Genomic DNA, 22,144 nt, shown 5'->3' with positions numbered 1-22,144 from the left:
GTACCAATAGTTTCTAGCTCATTCCGGGAATATTTCAAGAATTTCAAAACCAGGAAGGCTATCGACGAAGAACTGGACCACAAAACAACAGCTATGATTGTTGCTAGTAAAGCAAAGCGGCTACAAAATCGCTATATAATTGAACATTTCATCGATATTGTGCGCATACTTTGCAAAGGTAGCCGACATTCGGAAGGAGCGGAAAGTGTGCCACCCAGTTGGTGGCTAACTACGGTCCTGTGCTGGAAAAACACTTGGCGGAAGGTGCGAAAAATTGCAAGTATACAAGTAAACGTATTCAACATGACATGATTACGTCGTTGCACAATGTAATGGAAAGAAGATGAACCACCACCGGATCAAAAACTAAATAAAATTAGCTAAATTGAACAGTAGGGAAAAAGTGGGAGGAGGACAGCACCATCTACCACGTACTTTGGAGTACTCCCCATCCCCAGATTAAATGCACCATTGAAAAAAATTGCCCCTCCTTAACAAGATTCCTGTGCACGCTAGTGCTTTGTGGATATCCTTGCGGGGGGAAAAGGTACTTCGAATTACCATACCCGTACAGCCACAGACCGGAATTTATTGTCCTCTGTTACTAAAATAGCCGCTGCGATTTTGAATCTCTGCGTTGTGCGTTTCTCCATTTTCAAGTTAACACACGCCAGTAGATAAAGACATTGGATAAAAGAACTCACGGTTGACTCAAAGGCCATGCGGGTGTGTGTTATAAGTAGAGTGGCAGAAAATCTTGGGGCCTCATAGCCTAGTCAGTAAAGGCACGGTATTACCAAGCCGGAGGCGGTGGGTTCGATTCCCAGTCCGGTCGAGGGAATCTTTCGGGTTGGAAATTTTCTCGACTTCCCTGGGCATAGAGTATCATTGTGCTTGCCACACAATATACAAATTCATGCATTGGTATTGGCATCGAAAGCTCTCAATTAATAACTGTGGAAGTGCATTTAGAACACTAAGTTGGAGAGCACGCAATAAGCTAATATGCGCTAAGCAATAAGCTTGAAAAATGCGAACAAGAAGAAGAAGGCAGAAAATCTCACGTGAGTTTTTATTATGATTCAAGCGAGTTTGTCTATCATTAGAGATTATAACGATTGATGTTTTGAGTGAGCTACGATTGCATATCACTAATGAGTGCAAATCTATTGTGAGACCAAATTGACATTTTTTTTTATCATGAGTGGAACAACACTGCGAACTGCACATGTTGATCGTTGTCCATGGCTTCAGCGAGGGCAGAAAAATAGGTACTTGTTCCATGCCCCGGTCGAAATACATGCTGGTGATAGTTGTTTTCTTCGAGGAAGTGACCCAGGCGACGGTTTACCATCCGTTCTGTCACTTTGCAGGCACAGCACGTGAGCGATATAGGATGGAAATTAGAAGGCCCCGGGGAAACACCGTTTTTTGGAATGGAAACTACAAGGCTGTGTTTCCATTCTGATGGAACGATATTGTCCATAACTCGATTTTTTTGACCAGCATGAATAACAGCTTAAATGATATCTTAAATTTTAAGCAAAACGTCGTCAATTTCATTCATCGAAAATAAGCAATTTTCTTTCGAAAATAATCCATCCAATCCTCCCATCATTGGCCCATTTCAAGTTAGGATGGCGCAGTTCCTAATCGCTCGCATGTAAAATTGGCATCATAAATCAAAACCACATTATAATCCCGCAATTCGACAGACACATGATGCCGTCAGGACGGCACATCAAACAGTTAGTCCTATAGCCACCAACCAACCGCTAACTGCGCTGCCACCATTAACGAGAACGACACAGGAAGGGGAAGGCCTTCCAATTTTGATCGAATAGTTCCCATTCGTCGTCAATCGTTCGTCGTCGAGAGGATGGACCGACATGCATATATCCCGCCACAAGTGTCGTTTCCAACACGAACGACGATGACGATGGGGAAAATATGTCGAAGGCCTGCCGATGCTCATTTCACGCCACGCAGTCAAATTGGGTGGGAAAATTTCCCACCCGGAGCTCGCTCGGTCTTTGATGGATGATGACGGTGCCACCGCGAGCGCGGTTTGAGGTTTGCTACCGATACCCATAAGTTTGGCAGTTGCTGGTGATGATAAATATTTGCGGGTAAATTTGAATATATCTCCTGTGGTAGGTAGTAGGACTCCGAACTGACTGCTTGCGGTGGTTTATAGGGTAGGGCGGAAGCCATGGGGGAACGGGTTGCTAATAAACTCATGTGATATCTGTTTTGTGTATTGTCGTGCCACATACCACACGCTGTATGTTTCAGCTCGGATTGATATGTTTATGGCTCCCGGCGGTGATTGAGCGGCAGTAGGTTTCCCCTCGATAGCGCGAACTATTGTGTTGATGTTGGTCGGAGTTCAGCACTGCTTTAAGGAAGGATATTTAGATTTAACGAGCAAAATTCGACTTCAGATTCGTTCGGAATGGTCGACCATTTCTCCCAAACCAACCTAATATTCCATAAAGATTAAGTATTGCTCGTCACTCGCCACACGTCACGTCGAATCCCATAAACCATTACCGAAATTAGTGACATAAATTCATAATTATTCTCCTGCGCTTTCTCCTTCAATACGAAACGTGTGTTCAATCCAATAAAACACAACATCATCAGAGCCACGATGGCATCAGCTTATATCTTCCAGAACCTACATAAGAACATCCATTAGCAAACTGTGGTGATGTAGCATCTGGCTCGTGATCCTTTGGCAGCAGCAGACGCAGTAGCAGATATCCCCGGTTAGCCAAATTAGGGACGTGCTCAGAATTTCACTTACTCGATGCAAGCGACGGTAGTAGGTAGTTATGAGGTGATAGCGAAAGTCACACGTTATTCACCCTCCCTACCCCGCATTCATCCTGGCCACGTTGTTCGTTTCATATTATCGAAATGCCACATCTGATGGGAATCGTACAGATTAACGATACACACGAACCCATATAGTTCGTTTATTGGTTGTCTTTTTTGATCACGTGACAAGCGTCGACGAGTGAGTATAATTTTCCAAGTATCGGTAATATTGCGTAAGAATATCTATAGAGTTTTTCTTTTGCTTTTGTAAGTCTTGGATTGTATGAAATAGTGATTTCATTTCTATCTTATGTTGGCATAATTTCATCTAGAAACTACTCTAGTAGTAAGGAGTATAGACCAAGAGGGCATTTCCAAACGAGAAAATAAGCCTGATTATGTTTCAGTTTAAATTCCTAGGATGGGCCTTTTCCCGAAAACCTTAAATCGCCTCCAGCCTTACATAGGGTGGGTTTCAAGCATCACATCAGCAATTGTAATAAATATTCATATTTGCACCAACCAGGAAAAAAAAGAAAAGAAGAAAACCCACATGACGGCAAGGGATCCCACACATGACAGGAAGCGAAGACCACCAAAGTCATAAATTTCAATTTTCAGATTCAATCTTTTTCGCTCCATCGGCATCGGACGAGTAGATCCTCTCATGAGAGATTGTTGCCCCCATTCCAAGGTAAAAGTAAAAAAAAAACAAGTCCAGTTGATTCCACAGTATGGAAATCTGCTAACAAATTTGAATGGTACGGAATTTTGACAGCCGCCCAGCGGTCGGGTTGGTCGGGTAGGAAATCACAGCTGGTCAAACAATCAAACTCGATTCGAAATGGGAAAAAAGGATCTTTAGTGCGGTATTTTTTCCGCTTTCTTCCGAAGAGGAAAAAAAAGGAGACCTGATTGGGGCCAGAGGTTAAGCCTGACCGGTTCGTGACGATGATGGAATTGGAAATGCCAGAGCTGGCAGACCGCAGAGACGCATTCGACCATTCGATTATGGCTCTTAGCGTCGGGTGTGGGTGGACGCATGGGATGATCCACATAATCTTCGGGATATTCAATTGTGAAGTTTTTCGAGGGCCTCTTGGTCCCCACTCGGCGACGACGACGACGACGGACCGGAAAGTGTGATAAGCATTTATTATTTGTCCGGTTTGGCTTCTTGAAGTGATTTCTATATTTTCCCTTTGGGTTGATTTTGGTGCATTGGAAATTGCGTTCCCCCATCGACAGCGACTCAAGAGTCTCTTGAGATTGATAATGATTGTTTTGAGTATTTTAGTCGACGGCTCATGGGATGGGAATTACTTTAAGACATTTTGATGGAACAGTATTTCTTAGTTTAGTAGTTCTTGGGCCTCAGATAGCCTAGTCAGTAAAGACACGTTATTTACTAGGCGGTGGGTTTGATTCCCGATCTGGTCGAGGAAATCTTTCAGGTTGGATTTTTTCGTGACTTCCCTGGGCATAAAGAGTATCATTGTGCTTGCCACAGAATATACTAATTCGTGCATTGGTTAGGGTAGAAAGCTCTCAATTAACACTTCGAATACGGTGGGTAAAAAACTTTACGCCGACTACGAAGCCTCCGAAAAACGTGTAACGACAAGTTTGCAAATGCATTACTTAGCCATTTATTAGACAATTTCAAAAATGGTGGTACCTTTAGAATTCCTAAGGTCTTTAAGTTATTTTTATTTTAAAAATATTGAAAATAGAGTCGTCTACTTTCTTAAAAAGTGAAAAGAGTCGTTACACGTTTTTTGTAAGGTGTGTTATAGGGTTTTGCAAGTCACGCAAGATCTGTAATTAAGATTAATGGGCAAAAATGTTCGCAATTATCCAATGTACAGTCATGGTTCCTATATTTGGATCCTGGAGACAACGGTACGGTCCTTGAAAAATCCGGATCATCCGTAAGAGTGGTCAATCCATGAACTTGATCCAAGAGTTCCGCGTTTTTTTTTAACATAAGGAACTGTGATATAAAAAAGTATTTGGAGTCGTGACATATACAAGGACCTGGATGGCCATGGGACCGTCCTGGTCAATCCACGAAACTGATCCTAGAGCTCCGCGTTTTTTTACATTAGGAACTGTGAAATAAGAGAATTGATTTTTTTTTTACGGATAGTGGTAGGATAAAGTCTGGTGGTACTTTTGCCAGAAGTGTACCTGCTAGTGAGCACCCATCAGAATCAAAACAATTAACGGTGAAGCTGGAATTCCTAGTGGATAAAAAGTGATGATGGAGTCCTATTCATTCCGGATGTTGCTGATTAGCGAATCCTCCAGTTCATAACAGTTTTTTCTCTTAATCGATTTTCTCTTTCGTTAATAATTTAGCTGCAAATAAATTCCTTGATTCATATCTTCTGGATGCTAGATGAGAACCTCCTTTATCAAACTAGGGTATACGTCCCTAACCTCGGTCTAATATGCAGCCATCGATTACGTTTTTAATCATAACTCATCAATGAATTTACCTGCAAACGATATTCTACTGCTAAATGGTATGCTTAGATATGCTTATCATGTCGTTTGCTATCAGAAACCACGAAAAGTTGAAAAACTTACTTTTTTTAAGACAATAACTCACGAGGGAAATGTATGTAATATGGGTCTATTGTCCCCAAATTGGGTCTATTTATGGATGCAACTTCGTCCTATCTTGTTTGATCCTCAAAAAAACGCTCTTGGTAACGTTTTCTGATGTATTTTTTTTTATCACTATCACTGTTAACTTAATGCTCTTCATTCCTCAAAACATTTCTTAGAGAAAATTTTACGAAAACTACATTAAATCACTCAATTTAAAAATTAAAAATTAAAAATTTCGCTTATCGTCTTTTGACCGCAGAATATCTAAATCAGAACATTGTGATGTTCATTATACAGGTTTGGCAGAAAAAATCTCCCTTCCTGTTCGTTCCTTATCATCCAAATGCAAAACAACATTGTTGACGTTACTCTTATTGCTATATGCTGTCAAATGAATTTCATGGGCCATAGTTAGGAACATAGAAAAGAAATGTGTCCCTAAAGTTGGGTCCATGTTTTACTTGTGAAAACGTTGTTAAACAATTAAAATAAACATAAAATATTCAAACAGCAACTGTAAGTTTTACGTCTAGTGTGTATTATCAGGTAATTCCAATCAATAAATGCCATAATCAGGCCATTTGATGATCGTCAGTCAACCTTCCCATCTTAACCTTATAAGTCATGGCGGCTAAAAACTCCGAACATTGTGATATTCTCAACCAGTTTTATTACTTACGAGAGCTGAAAATGTATTGAAATGTTGTGATATAAATTGATTTGTGTGTGGTACACATTTATCAACCATCAGTGATCAATATTTTCCTTATTTTTTGTGTAATATTCCTTAATTAATTATTTATTTGCGTGATAGGCCGAATGAAAGGACTAGACCCACATTACATACCGTAACCCTATGTGGCAGAAATAGCGCAAAATCTGTTTATAAAGCTGTGGCTATCAAAAGAGAAAGCCGAGAAGACAATCGATCAAAGTCACTTACACCCCTTTCCTTCGAACCCCCTCAATTGGAACCTAGTTTATCAATAATTTGTGCAGGAAAGTGAGTACGTGTCAGCCAGCTTTCCATTGAAAATGCTTGTTTTATTGGAAATGAAATAGTTTTTCTTCACTACTATTTCCGATAGGTTTTGCAGTGGATCTCAAATTATAATACTTCAGGACCAACAATTGAAAAGGCCTCAACTCCATTTTGTGAACAAACCTTGGAAGGCCATTTTCTCGCGAACCGAAACCTATATTCGCAAGCCTTAAACACAATCGGGTAGATGAGAATTTCCCCTACCTGTTCGTGTTGTTGGTTTGCGTAGGCAGACTTCGGTTCGCGAGAGTATGGCCTTACAAGGTTTGTTTACAAAATGGAGTTGAGGCCTTTTCAATTGTTTATCTTGACTTTGTATCTTTCGTATGTTCTTTTTTAGGACTATTATTACTTTTTCGAAGATTTCCTTTTGTTCATCACTTAATTCCTTTGGCTCATGGTACCATCAGTTAAAACTGTATTTTGAGATTTATCTCTATACATTCTTAGGTGTTTCTTAGAGAGATTATCATGTTGGTAGTACGCTGATTCAAAAAAGGAAATGGTATTAACATTAAGCTGTCCATAGTTGGGCGTTGTTGAACATGTGGTACTTGCACAACATTTCATGTGAGTACCAAAGTGACCATATAATCACAAAATAACTTTTAATGTACCTTCAGAGTGAGAAAATGTCACTGAGATATGGTTAGTTGGGTATTCAGATGACTATTACTTTAAAAAACTAATCCTGGTTGTATCTCTTTTTCGTATGCATGTAACACTGTTTGATATTACTAACCGCACCGAGCCTTCATCCCGGGTGATGAGCGAATCTGAAGAAGAAGAAGAAGATGACCATGAACCCCTTCTCGGAACGAGTGTATTGTTGATGGAGCTGGTCTACGATTCAAGATTGGTTTCTGTAATGATAAGTATCACGATATTCATCGAAATGCAAGTATTATTGACAATAATCATAATAATCAACTCGTATATACATTGAAATACATATATAAAACGGGAAGGGACGGTCCAACAGGGAACCCGATTGAAGCGATTTCGTTTCGTGATAACATTTCGTGGATAAAGGGCAAGCTCTTTTCCCCACTCATTGGGGCTTGTCTTTTTGACCAATTGGCTGATCAAGTTGCTGGAAGGAAATTCTTTATTGTTCCGTAGATGCGTATAAGCGACTTTGCCTATCGATCTACCCAATCCGTTTTTTGCCCTTCAAACAGCGACATGTTGAGGACAATCAGAGGTTATTAAGCTTGATCAAGACAAACAGAGAAGAGAGCCCACTGCTGTCGGACTTAGTTTCCGTACTACAATGGGTGGTAAACCAATATCGTCATCATCTATCATCATTAGGAACTGTGAAATAAGAATGATTTTGGGACATGAACCAAGATGGCGGAAGATCCGGAACATCCGTAAAATTGGTAAATCCATGATCCTGATCCTAGAGCTCCGCATTTTCTTTAAACATTAGGAACTGTGATATTAGAATGAATTTGGAATCGTGACATAAACATGGACCCAGATGGCCATCGGACCGTCCTCCGGAAGATCCGAAAAATCCGTAAAAGTGGTCAATGTATGAAACTGATCCTAGAGCTCCATGGTTTTTCGAAAACACTTGGAACTGTCATATATAAATTAATTTGCGGTCGTGACCTAGAAGGCCGTGGGACCGTCCTCCGTAAGATCTAGAACAACTTTAAAAATGAACAATCCTCGAAACTGATCCTAGAGCAGTACGGTTTTTTTTTCGAAAGCATGTGGAACTGTGATAAAAGAAATAATTTGGGGTCACGACATAAACATGGACCCAAATGGCCATGGGGCCATCCTCTGGTAAGTCCAGAACATCCGTAAAAGAGGTCAATCAATGAAAATGATTCAAGAGCTCCGCAGTTTTTTTCAAAAAAACATTTGGAACTGTGATATAAGAATAAATTTGGGTCGTGACATAAACATGTACCTAGATAGCCATGGGACCGTCGTCCGTAAAATGGTCACTCCATAAAATTGAGAGGTGGAAGCTGTACTATGACCAGCACCTCAACGGTGATTCAGCAGAAAATTAAGGTGGCCTGGCAACAGACCTTGGAGCACGCGCAGAAGACGACAGACTACCAGCCCCTGATCTTCACGAAGTTGAGGATGAGATCGGTCGGCTGAAGAACAACAAAGCAACTGGTGTAGATCAACTACCAAGTGAGCTATTAAAATACGGTAGTAAAGCACTGGCTAGAGCGCTGCCAAGATTTGGGAGGAGGAGATATTACCGGAGGAGTGGATGGAAGATGTCGTATGTCCAATCTACAAAAAGGGTGACACGTTGGATTGCTGCAACTACCGCACGATCACACTGTTGAGCGCCTCCTACAAGGTACTCTCCCAAATTCTATGCCAAAGCCTGTCACTATTTGCAAGAGACTTCGTGGGGCAATACCAGGCGGGATTCATGGGTGCCCGCGCTACGACTGTCCACATTTTCGCGATTCGGCATGTTCTGCAGAAATGCCGCGAATACAACGTGCCCACATATCATTTATTCATCGATTTCAAATCCGCATACGACACAATCGATCGAGATCAGCTATGGCAGATTATGCACGAGTACGGATTTCCGGATAAACTGACGCGATTGGTCAAGCCGACGATGGATCGAGTGGTATGTGTGTTGTTCGAATATCGGGGACACTATCGAGTCGCTTTGAATCTCGAAGAGGGTTATGGCAAGGTGATGGACTTTCGTGTCTGCTATTCAACATCGCGTTAGAAGGTGTGATCAGAAGAGCTGGGATAGACACGAGTGGCACGATCTTCAGGAAGTCAATCTAGCTTCTTGGCTTCGCCGATGACATTGACATCATGGCACGGAACTTTGAGACGATGGCGGAAACGTACATCAGACGGAAGGCTGAAGCTAGGCGGATTAGACTTGCCATCAACGCATCCAAGACGAAATACATGAGAAGAAGATGTTCTAGGGAAGACAATGTTAGCCTCCCACCCCGAGTTCAGATTGACGGTAACGAAATCGAGGTGGTCGATGAGTTCGTGTATTTTGGGCTCACAGGTGACCACCGAAAATGATACCAGCAGAGAAATTTAAAGACGCATTATAGCAGGGAATCGTACCTACTTTGGACACCGGAGGAAGCTCCGGTTGAATAAAGATCGCCGCTGCACGAAGTTGACTATCTACAAGAGGTAATTATACCGGTGGTCCGAGACCTGGACTAGGGTGTTTTCTAATGGAAGGTGTTGCGTACCATCTACGGTGAAGTGCAGATGGATGACGGAATGTGGAGGAAGCGTTTGAACCACGACTTGCACCAGCTGCTGGGAGAACCATCCATCGTCTACACTGCAAAAATTTGGCAACTACGGTGGGCTGGGCACGTCGTAAGAATGCCAGACGACGGCCCAGTTAAACTTTATAATTCTTAAGACTCGAGATATGAACGACACATGAATTTCATAAGCGTGACTTATGGATGATTTTCGTTTAACATGAGGTACCTTTTATACGCCTTTAATCATTTTTTTTCTCAAGTGTTGAAAGACGAGTGGTAAACACACAAGTCCCGTAACCTCAACGTCCTTGGTTCGGTTCATGTCTGCTCCTTTTTCATTATTTTTTGTTAAAATTATTTGTCATAAGAGAATTAATTAAATTCATACCGATTTCTTGTGACTAAAATTCATAAGTGGTTCATATGGAATTCTTACGTTCTTTTGCCTCAGTAAAGGAAGGCTAAAGGCGCATAAAAGCTACCTCATGTAAGACGAAAATGATTCATAGTAGTGGTAGTGAAATTCAGCTTTTAAATACACCAATAGATTCCTACCGTACCAAGATGGAAGGATGTATAAAGGGTGATACGGTCAAAATTTGGTCAAGGGAAAACGCGTGTAAATCGGTGAAATCGTTTATTTAAAAAATCAAATTAAATTTCTTTTTCAAGTTCAATTAGTATAAAATTCAGGAAAAATATTCAGTTAGGCTTCCGCTTTTCCAAATCCGAATTGCCGGGCCTTACGCTTGACCCCTGCCATCAGATTTTGTACAGCCACCTTGTCCACCTTCTTCGCCGCAGAAAGCCAGTTTGCCTTGAACTGCTGCTCGCCCTTAGCAGTTTTTTTTGGTCTTCTTTAGGTTCCGCTTGACAATAGCGCAGTATTTCTCAATTGGGCGGAGCTCTGGCGTGTTGGGAGGGTTCTTGTCCTTGGGAACCACCTGCACGTTGTTGGTGGCGTACCACTCCATGGCCTTTTTACCGTAATGGCAAGATGCCAAATCCGGCCAAAACAGTACGGAACAACCGTGTTTCTTCAGGAAAGGCAGCAGACGTTTATTCAAACACTCTTTCACGTAAATTTCTTGGTTGACAGTCCCGGAAGCTATGAAAATGCTGCTTTTCAAGCCACAGGTACAGATGGCTTGCCAAACCAGATATTTCTTTGCGAAGTTTGACAGTTTCATGTGCTTGAAAACATCTGCTACCTTTCCCCTTCCTTTTGCCGTATAAAACTCCTGTCCCGGAAGCTGCTTGTAGTCGGCTTTGACGTAGGTTTCGTCGTCCATTACCACGCAGTCAAACTTCGTCAGCATCGTCGTACAGCTCGATGCACGGTTGTAGCTTATTTGCGGCATCTCGGAGAGAGAGGTTAGGGTTTCGCTTGAAACTACCGGCAACTCTCTTTGTCGTCTCAGCGGCTTCCGGTTTTCGATTTCCCCCCGATCCAGACTTCCTGGCTGTCGACAAACGTTCCCCAAACACTTTAATTACATTTGTAACGGTTGATTTGGCAACTTTTAGCGATTTTGCCAACTTTGCGTGCAAGTAGCTCGGATTTTCACGATGCGCGAGCAAAATTTTGATACGCTGCTCTTCTTGCTTGAACGGCATTTTGACAACTGAAGAGAGAATTCCAAAATCAAAATAGGAGCAACATTCTACACACACACACCTTCAAAATGAGGGGTGTTCAGGTTTTTTAAACGCAAAATTGAAAGAAATACTTCAAGTTGATATTGACCAAATTTTGACCGTATCACCCTTTAGGTAGCACAGTATTTACGGCCCGTTAGAGTTCATAAAAAGTTCACTTTTTCACCATAAACGGAGCCAAAACAAAAGTTAATACGGGTGGATTTGAAGCGATTCGGACCTGTTTCATACGGCCGGAAGGTGTACGCTGGTCACAAACGCCTTGCCAAATTGATTTCCTACGCGAGTGATCAATCTTTGATCAATCTGTGACACCTGTACTACACTCAAAAAATTCCACACGTCTGATTGAAATGTGTAAGCAATTGATTTCTAAAATGCACAATCACATTTATTTTAAGAGTATTTCACCATGGTTCAATGTGTCCTACACGTCGTTTTCTAGTGTTTCAAACTTTGAAATGTTGATAATCTTTCCCTATAAATTGAAGTGTATTGCAAATTGAAATACACTTCTGCTCAAAACAGATAGATTTAAAGTGTTTTGCATTTCAATGCGATGTGAATTGTTCTGCAACCTTAGTACAAATATATCATAAACGAACGATAACCCAAATGATTGAACTATTCCACAAATTGTTTGGATGATACCCCGAACACGTCGGTAAGCAAATTAACCATAACATTTTCGAACACATGAGTTGTGACTTCATTCTTATCAACCAGCATCATATATGAGAACAACCGTGGCCCAGTGAGATCGAACAAAGATAACGGCAGCAGTTCACCCCAATAGTCAAGGATCAATGCCCAAATCAGACCCATTAAAAAAGGCATGTGTAAGCTCTGCCCTCTGGCAGCTTTGTTTATATATTTGTCGGTTCAATTTTTTGGAGTCGATAAAGTAGAATATTGTACAACATTGAACTATTGTTGATATCACCATGTGAGGCACTAAGACTCCAAGTGTGGCACAATTAGAACCATTAGTGTTTAGGCATGGGTCACAGCATAAGATTCACACTGGAAATTTTATTTATTTAACCACCATCTTTGACATTTTAGCCATACAAACTGTTTAAAGTGACTTAATCCTATTCTTAAAAACTGGTCTACTTTTATTAAAATCAAAACATCACACACATCATTAAACAGTCTGCAACATCTATCGAGAGGATTGTTATAACCGTAAGCAGTACGATGTCCGGTAGTCCACAGAAAGTAATAGTTGCGAAAACGGCGAGCTGGAGTGTGGAAATTGATGTTCCCGAACAAACAGCTGCAGTCAATATGATTACTAATCATGTCAAATATGAACATCCTCTGGAGAAAGACTCGGCGATTTGTTAGTGTTTGCAGTCCAATAAGCGCACATTTATGCTTGTACGGAGGTAAGCTATCTGGATTTCAGTGCCAACATTTCAAAGGGGCGTAATTGCTTTTGTAAACAATGGCTTGAGCTATCGATTTCTCGCAAATAAAAGCCCATCCTTTCAAATTAACAATGCTAGCTGGTATAGGAAACATTCTTCTGCTGGTGTCATTAATCTTCATGAGTATGCTTTTATTCGCGAGAAATCGATGGCTAAAGCCATTGTTTACAAATGGAATGAAAATGGAATTGCCTCTTTGAAATGTTGACACTGATTTGTCCATGGCAGACGTCGTAATGTAAACTTTATAAACTGTTTCTGGATTGTCTCGATGCGCAGTACATGAACAGCATGATATGAAGCCCAAATTTGTACTCCATATTAACACTGCGGACCATAGAGCAATACAGCGCTTTCAGGGCGTACACATCGTCGAATTGTGCAATATTGCGGCACAAAAATCCTAGCATGGAGTTGGCCTTTGCAACTATCACGGATATGTGCTCGTTAAACCGTAATTTTCTGTCCAAGATGAGCCCAAGATCCTTAATGGCATTAACCCTTTCCAGCGGTGATTGATTCATAGAGTAATCAAAAATGATCGGAGAGTGAGAGCGGGTAAGGGTAATCACTTTGCATTTGGCAGCATTGGCTTGCATTCCATTCATCTGACACCAGAATGACAATCGCTCTACATCAGCTTGTAGTGCGCAACAATCCACGATTGATTTGATCACACGGTACAGCTTAAGAGCATCCGCATATAGCAACTTACAGGAACTTAGCATATCACACACGTCGTTAATAACCAGAACGAACATGAGAGGTCCTATGTGACTCCCTTGTGGAACCCCCGATGGTATATGGAATACCTCGGTATATGGAATACCTCGGATCTGGAATAACAAACGATCGACGGTGGAAGATCAAGGCGGTATAGCTTCATAATGGCTAGGTCGTGAGGGACTTTGTCAAAAGCCTTAGAGAAGTCGATGTAAACGGAGTCCACTTGCTGACGCTTCTCGATGCTACCTATAAGATTAAGTGTGAGAGACATGATGATGACGTGTGGAATTTTTTGAGCGTAATCCATTTAGCTACCGTACCTACACGGTAAGAAAAAAGTACCCACTTTTATCTACTTTTGACTAGTTTGTCTTTTTTTCTCCTTCTAATGTTGTTAAAAACGGAAGAGCAAAACCACCCAGGGGGTTAGTAAAGTGTGGGAACTCAACGTTCAGTATAATCATGTTTACCTACTTTTGGGTACAACTAACTTACTTTTGTGTAGAAAGCTAGCGGAAAATTCCATGCGAATTGCACACAAGTAAATGAAAACTACTTTGGCCCGTTTTACCTACTATTGCGTTCCTGCACTATAGTGCCAAGATGAGTGAAAAGAACATACTTTTGGACACTTTTTTCTTACCGTGTGGAAGTCATATATTGCCAATGAGGTACAGAGAAAGGTAAAGCAGATCGTGAACTATTGTTGTATTAGTAAACCAAGTACATGTTTCAGTATATAACTCGGGGTAAAATATAAGTATTAGTGCAAGAAAACCTTTGAATTTACCCAAAGTTATGCACTAATACTTGAACAATTCACAAACGTCAGAGAAGTCTATTGCTTGTATCGTACAGTGGTTTCACTCACAACAACTTAACCGATTGGGACCTCCCTTAGCTCAGTCGGTAAAGGCGCAGCTACAAAGCAAGGAGTTTTTCGGGTAGGAAAATTTCTCGACTTCCCTGGGCAATAGAAGTCTAATTTGAACTTGCCACACAATTATACCAATGCAAAAATGGTACAGGCATCGAAAGCTCTCAATTAATAACTGTGGAAGTGCATCTAGAACACTAAGTTGAGAGCACGCAATTAGCTACTATGCGATATGCAATAAGCTTGAAATGCGAAGAAGAAGAAGAAGAAGAAGAAGAAGAAGAACTTCACCGATTGCTTCACCTCGGTAATCCAGCTCATTGGTAGGTATAGTGCTACTCAGATAAGCAAAAAAAAAGAGAAAGAGACATAACACTGTTGGAGCGGAAGCTCTCCAGTACAAGAACAGGACAACAAGAAAGGATGTAAGAAACACTTATGAATTTTAGCCACAAGAAATCAGTATGAATTTCACTGATTTGCCTTATGAAAAATAATGTTGACAAAAAATAATAAATCGGAGAGACTGCAACCGAACCATGGACGTTGAGATTACGAAGCTCGTGTGTTGACCACTCGTCTTTCAACGCTTAAGTAAATGGAATGGCTAAAGGCGTATAAAATCTACGTTATGTTAGACGAAAATCTTTCATAAGTCCCACTTATGAAATTCATATTTTTTTTTTTTTTTTTTTTTATTAATTTATTTGTACAGGCTCAATCGAATAAACTTTACAGAGCCGAGTTATCATTTGCATTATACATGATTCATGTCTTAAATCTAGAGTTAAAGGAATTGAACCGATTACTCGCGGTCGTCTCGAGGTTAGTGGAGATTTACAATTTTTTGGATGGGGAAAGGGAGAAGGAGGTTTGAAATATGATCTATTATACAAATATTTAATTAATCCTAAAACATGAACTTATTTCTATTCATCTTGAAGACAAACATAAAAAAAAAACTACACGCACAATACACAAACTAAACACAAGGTTAATCAAACTTACAATCTAAGGTTAGTATTCTTAAAGTAAACATATATGAGTTTCATAAACTCCAGATCACGTCTAGCCAAAATATCCCGAACTGGAACATTAGGTTGTCTACCTCGAGCCCGAAGGGAATCGCATAGCTCAGATCTGACTCCACGATGCTCAGCACAAGACCAAAGGATGTGATCGGCGTCTTGGTAATCTTGTCCACATTCACAGAGATTGCTGTCTCCCAGCCCAACACGAAACAAGTGAGCGTTTAACGAATAGTGATTGGACATGAGGCGAGACATCAGACGAATGAAGTCTCGACCCACATCCAACCCCTTGAACCAAGGACTCTTCGACACCTTAGGGATGATCGAGAATAGCCATCGTCCCAAACTTCCTTCACTCCATTTATTTTGCCAGCTGGCGAGCGACTGTTGACGATAAATGAAGAAAAATTCATTGTAGGCGATTTGTCGATCGTAAATATCGCCTTGCATAGCGCCCACCTTAGCAAGTGAGTCCGCCTTCTCATTGCCCGGAATCGAGCAATGAGATGGGACCCATGCAAAGGTGATGACAAAAGATCTTAAAGATAAAGCACTCAGAAGCTTTCGTATTTTCATGAGAAAATACGAGGAGTGCTTTACCGGCCTCATGGATCGAATAGCCTCGACAGAACTGAGACTATCCGTAAAAATAAAATAATGATCTGGTGCAAGTGAGGCGATCGTTTCTAGCGTATAATGTATTGCCGCCAGCTCAGCAACATATACGGAACAAGGAGCTTGAAGCATTCGAGAGGCGCTATGAAATTCGTTATAAATACCAAAACCAGCGGACGCCTCTATTAATGATCCATCTGTGAAGAACGATCTTGCGGAATCAACTTGGCCAAACTTTGCAGTGTAAATTGACGGAACAATCATGGAACGATGATTTTCTGGGATTCCACGAATCTCCTGCGTCATAGATAAATCAAAACTAACTGAATTGCCGAAGTCGGAGAAGCATACACGATGGGGATTATGCTGTGAAGGGCTGACATCCTGAGTTATGTACACGTAGTACAATGACATAAAACGAGTTTGAGGGTTTAGCTCAAGAAGCTTCTCAAAGTTTTCGATTACCAGTGGGTTCATAACTTCACAACGGGTGAGGAGCCTGAGGGACAATTCCGAAAACCGATCCGATAGTGGCAACATGCCCGCCAACACTTCGAGACTCATCGTATGAGTCGAGTGCATGCATCCTAACGCGATACGAAGACAACGATACTGGATACGTTCCAGTTTGATGATGTGAGTTTTAGCCGCCGACTGGAAGCAAAAACTACCGTACTCTAAAACCGATAAAATCGTTGTCCGGTACAACGTTAGAAGATCTTGCGGATGAGCTCCCCACCACGTTCCGGTAATTGTTCGGAGAAAATTGATCCTTTGTTGGCATTTTCGTCTCAGATACTCAATGTGGGATCTCCAGGTGCATTTGGAATCGAACCAGACCCCAAGATATTTGAAAGACATGGAATGAGTGATCGGTTTACCCAAAAGTTGAAGCTTTGGTTGTGCTGGGCTATGCTTCCTAGAAAAAACGACCAACTCAGTTTTCTCCGTGGAGAATTCGATACCTAGCTGGATAGCCCAAGTAGACAAATTGTCTAAGGTATCCTGTAAGGGTCCTTGCAGGTTGACCCCTTTGGGCCCTGTCGTAGACACTACGCCATCATCTGCAAGTTGTCTCAACGTGCAGTTGTCACTTAGACAATTGTCAATTTCTCTGATATAGAAATTGTACAAAAGGGGGCTTAAACATGAGCCCTGGGGGAGACCCATGTAACTAAATCGAGAAGCTGTAGAGTTTCCATGAGAAAAGCTCATGTGTTTCTCTGACAGCAAATTGTATAAAAAGTTATTAATTAATGGGGAAAGGCCACAAGCGTGGAGTTTGTCTGAAAGGACTTCAACCGATACTGAATCAAAAGCCCCCTTAATATCCAAGAACACAGAAGCCATTTGCTCTTTTTTAGCAAAAGCCAACTGGATTTCTGTGGAAAGCAACGCGAGACAGTCGTTCGTTCCCTTACCCCTACGGAAACCAAATTGAGTATCTGAGAGTAGGTGGTTCGTCTCAACCCATTTGTCGAGGCGAAAAAGGATCATTTTCTCCAACAATTTTCGAATGCACGATAACATCGCGATGGGACGATACGAGTTATGATCTGACGCGGGTTTTCCAGGCTTTTTAATGGCTATAACTCTCACTCGCCTCCAATCATCTGGAACAATATTAAACTCCAGGAACTGACAAAACAAGTTCAACATGCGCCTCTTAGCGACGTCTGGGAGGTTCTTCAACAAGTCGAACTTGATCCTATCAGCCCCCGGAGCCGAATTGCGACACGAAAGGAGCGCGAGTGAGAGCTCTAGCATTGAAAAAGGCTGGCTGATCTCGTCTACCGAATTCGTCGTTTCGCGAGGAATCATCTGTGCCGGCACGGAATCAGGACATACTTTTCGCGCGAACTTGAGAATCCACCGATCCGAGTACTCCTCGCTCTCGTTGTTTGAAGACCGGTTACGCATCCTTCGCGCCGTGTTCCAAAGCGTATTCATCGACGTTTCGCGCGATAAACCGTCCACGAATTGCCGCCAGTATCCGCGTTTCTTGGATTTGATGAGGCTCTTGAGTTCGTGTTCAAGAGTCGAGTACGCTTCGAAATACTCGGGTGTTCCGCGTTTCCGGAAAAGCTTAAACGCGTCGGACTTTTTACGATAAACCTCAGTGCATTGCTGGTCCCACCAAGGGGTAGGAGGTTTCCTACGAAAAGACGTTCCTGGAACCGGCCGAGTTTGAGCTCGAAGCGCGCTGTCCAAGATCAGATTGGAGAGGAAGTTATATTCCTCCAACGGTGGAAGCTCTTCTACCGACGACACGGCTTCATCTATCGCGGTCTTGAACGTTGTCCAATCGATATTACGGGTGAGGTCGTACGCGACGTTAACGGATTCCGACGAATTGAACCCACTGGCAATCGAAATTTTGATCGGCAAGTGATCACTACCGTGGGGATCCTGGATCACATTCCACGTGCAATCCAACGATAATGAATTAGAGCAAAGTGTGAGGTCTAATCTACTTCCATTTGAGGATGGACCAGCCAAACGTGTTACTTCTCCATTGTTAAGAATTGTCATATTGAAGTTATCACAGAGGTCATATATCAAAGTAGAACGGTTGTCATCATACAGTTCCCCCCAGCCTGTACCGTGGGAATTAAAATCTCCCATAATCAACCGTGGAGTAGGAAGAACTGAACAGATATCTGAAAGTTGTTTTTGACTAATCGAAACTCGGGGAGGAATATACACAGAAGCAATACAAAGGCTCTTGCCTTTAACAAAAGCCTGACATGCGACAACTTCAATACCTGGAAATTGTGGAAGATTCACTCTATAGAAGGAATGGCACTTTTTGATCCCCAAAAGTACTCCTCCTCCACGCGAATCCTCACGATCCAGTCGAATAATGTTAAAATCATGAAAAGGAAGATCGATATCTGAAGAGAGCCAAGTTTCACATAGAGCAAATGCATCACAATCATTATTGTGAACCAAAAACTTAAACGATTCTATCTTAGGAATAAGACTTCGACAATTCCACTGTAGAACAGTGATCAAATCCCCGACCTCGTTTGGAAAATTATCCATCGAAGGAGATGATTGCTGCAAGGAGGGGCCACTTCAATGTCAACTGCTTCAAGAGGGTTTTCACAGTAGGAAGCACTGCCAGAACAATGCTTTTCAGAGGATCAGAAATATCGAGGTAATTGAGGATACTGTCCACAATGTTATCAAATGAGAACAACCCAGATGAAGAAGGGGCTTGTGTTCTGAAAATTGGGGCATCGGGGGTTTTGGATGTCCCCGGGAGAGGTGGAAAATCCTGGGTATAATCAGTTCTGCGGAATCCAGGAGGAGTAGAAGTCTCCTTTTTTCCACCACTCCTTGATTTGGGCAAGCTGATTTGGGGTTCTTGATCTGCAACTTTCCGCGAACGGATGCGTTTTCGTTTCCGGGCAGAACCTTCCGGAAAACTGAAAGAAACTCCCTCCTCAGCCAAGTCAGAGCCAGACTCGTCATCTGACAAAAGAGCGAAGGGATTTGTTTCGTTGGTCGATGGCTTGGCTGTCTTAAGCATTTCTGCAAAAGACCGCCTGGAACGTTCTTTAAGAGAGCGCTCTAGTTTTTCCCCGCGTTGTTTGTACACCGGGCATGACGAGAGACCATGAGGAGTTCCCTTACAGTACACGCATTTTGGTGCAGTGACTGTGCAGGCGCCATCCTCGTGCTTCTCCCCGCATTTGGAACAGCGTGCCTTGCTGCCACAGTGGGACGCCGTATGTCCCAACTGCTTACAGTTTTGGCAGTTCATGACCCGGGGAACGAACAAGCGCACAGGTAGTCGAAGTTTTCCCAGCTCGATGTAGTGAGGAAGGGCTGAACCAGAAAAGGTCACACGGAACGAGTCTGTGGGGGTAAAACTCTTTTTACCCTCGCTGACAGATACTGAGCCCAGTTTTTGGACATCCAGTATCTTCACCGGGGGGAGCAAGGGGTTCTTGAAACGGCCAACCGCCTGCTTCTCCAAGATCTCGGGGGTCAGACTCGCTTCGGTGACCACACCTTCGATCTCCACATCACGAGCTGGGATGTAAACCCTGTACTCAATCGTAAAGAGCTGGGAGGCAGCAATCTCGTTAGCCTGCTTCAGGTTAGAAACGACAACACGAAGTTTATTATGCCTAACCTTCGTGATTTCGGTCACGGCTGAGTATCGCTTCGTCAGATCAGTGGAAATTTGCATCAAGTTCAAAGGTTTGTTTTTGGGCTGAAAGTAGACAACCCATGGCCCAGTCGAGTCATCTGGATAGGCTCGCGATCGGGGGCTTTTCTGAGACGAACCATGAATGACAGGACGTTTTCGTCTTTTCTTGCCATCGAGTGGCAAACTGGTGTCATCTTCCGACAAAATGTCCATATCGTCTTCTGACGAGACGTCCATTTTGCCGTACTAGTGGGAGCGGTAAACGCTCTACAACTGAAACGATGCTTAAAACCACACAGACACAATAAACAGAAAAAACTACAAACACAGAAACACAAAATTAAATTTAACTGATGGGCGAGAGAAAAAAAGAAACAGGAAAAAAAAAACTTATCTGCTATACTACTACCACCGAGTGATTACACAGCAGCAGCGGAGCGACGCGCAGCGTGGGTGACCTTCGATGCGCGTGTGCGGGCGATCTTTGTAGTGGTGTGCTTGTATTAGGCTCGGCACTCAGCTGGACACACGATGATGGATGACCGGTATAAATGTGGAGGCAGATGCTGACACTCGATGACGATGATCTGTGTGCAGGTATGCGTGATCACGCACCGATGAAGCGCAAATTGGTTTGCGAATATGCAATTGCAAGTGAACAATTTTCTTTCCGATGGCGCCGAAAACCACTTTCTTCTCAGAAAAACTCACTTTCAGATAATTGTTTAGCCGGGTACTATGCCAGTAATCACTAAGCGAGAAAAAACTGATAATTTAAACCAACCGAATACCGAGAAAACTTCCGAAATACCGGAGCGCGAAACAAGTCGACTGTACTTCTTGCTAGGTCGCAGTGGGATGAAATTCATATTTGTCGTTCATAATTCGAGTGTTATGAAATTCTTAAGTCTATGTGCCTCAGTGAGTGATGCAAAATTTAAAATTTTCACTCCACAATACTTAAACAATTCCAAATCGGATCCTGACTAACCTCTCAAAATTTGAACCCATTTGGTGAGAAACTGAGATGGCACAAACCGTTTGAAGTTTGAGCTTGAGCTTGTGCTTGAGCTTGATTGACCGCCCACGGTTGCTACTCTGTTACTGCCAGATCAGATGTAATTACACAGAGAACCAATAGACGATGCTTGGGACTAGCAATCATCCTCAATGTGTAAAAACTGGTGATCTTAAATTAGGCAATACCAGCGCCGGCTGCACCCGAACACAGGTGAAGAAAGGAATGTAAAGGATTGTGTTGACATGACACTCGCTTTGATGGAAGCCGAGAACACCTCTGCACTTCCACGAGGAATCACTGGAATGTTGGATAAGAGGGTTGGGTTTGCAGCAGGGTTCGTTTTGGTAAACGATAAGCTGAATTGATGTCCTAATGATCATATAACGTGAAGGAGCTTGGGACTAAACCCACGGTCTTCTGCTCAGTAAGCAAAAACGTTTGCTACTAGGCAGACGAGCACCTTTTTAATCACCGAGTTGCTGTTATTACCATGTAGTCATATTAACAAATAAAACGATTGACGAATCTTGAATGTGGATGGGCCTGAGATTAGACTCATGATGTTCTGCTCAGTAAGCAAAAACGGTTGCTCTAAGGCCACCGAGCCCCTCATATCACATAATACCGTTGCTCAAATTTGTGTATCCATTCAAACTCGGAACCAACGACAACAACGAGTTTCGCAGAATATACGATACACAAGCGATTTTACCATAAATCTCTTTGACATGTAAGGACCTGGGACCACGTTTTTCTGCTCAGTAAGCAGGCCACTGTAACCGACGATCTTTCAAATCCGAAAACTAAAAACTACGAAAAAGTACTTAGGCCTTCATTAAGTTCCACTTTCACGCGACGTTCAATGACAGGGTCCTATCCAGGATTACA

Source organism: Ochlerotatus camptorhynchus, unplaced genomic scaffold, assembly GCF_037179485.1.
Source record: "Ochlerotatus camptorhynchus isolate MF236.1 unplaced genomic scaffold, CSIRO-AGI_Acam_v1.1 ptg000290l, whole genome shotgun sequence".
Taxonomy (NCBI): Eukaryota; Metazoa; Arthropoda; class Insecta; order Diptera; family Culicidae; genus Ochlerotatus; species Ochlerotatus camptorhynchus.
The sequence above is the reverse complement of the archived record's forward strand: the minus strand, read 5'-3'. Positions refer to the sequence as shown.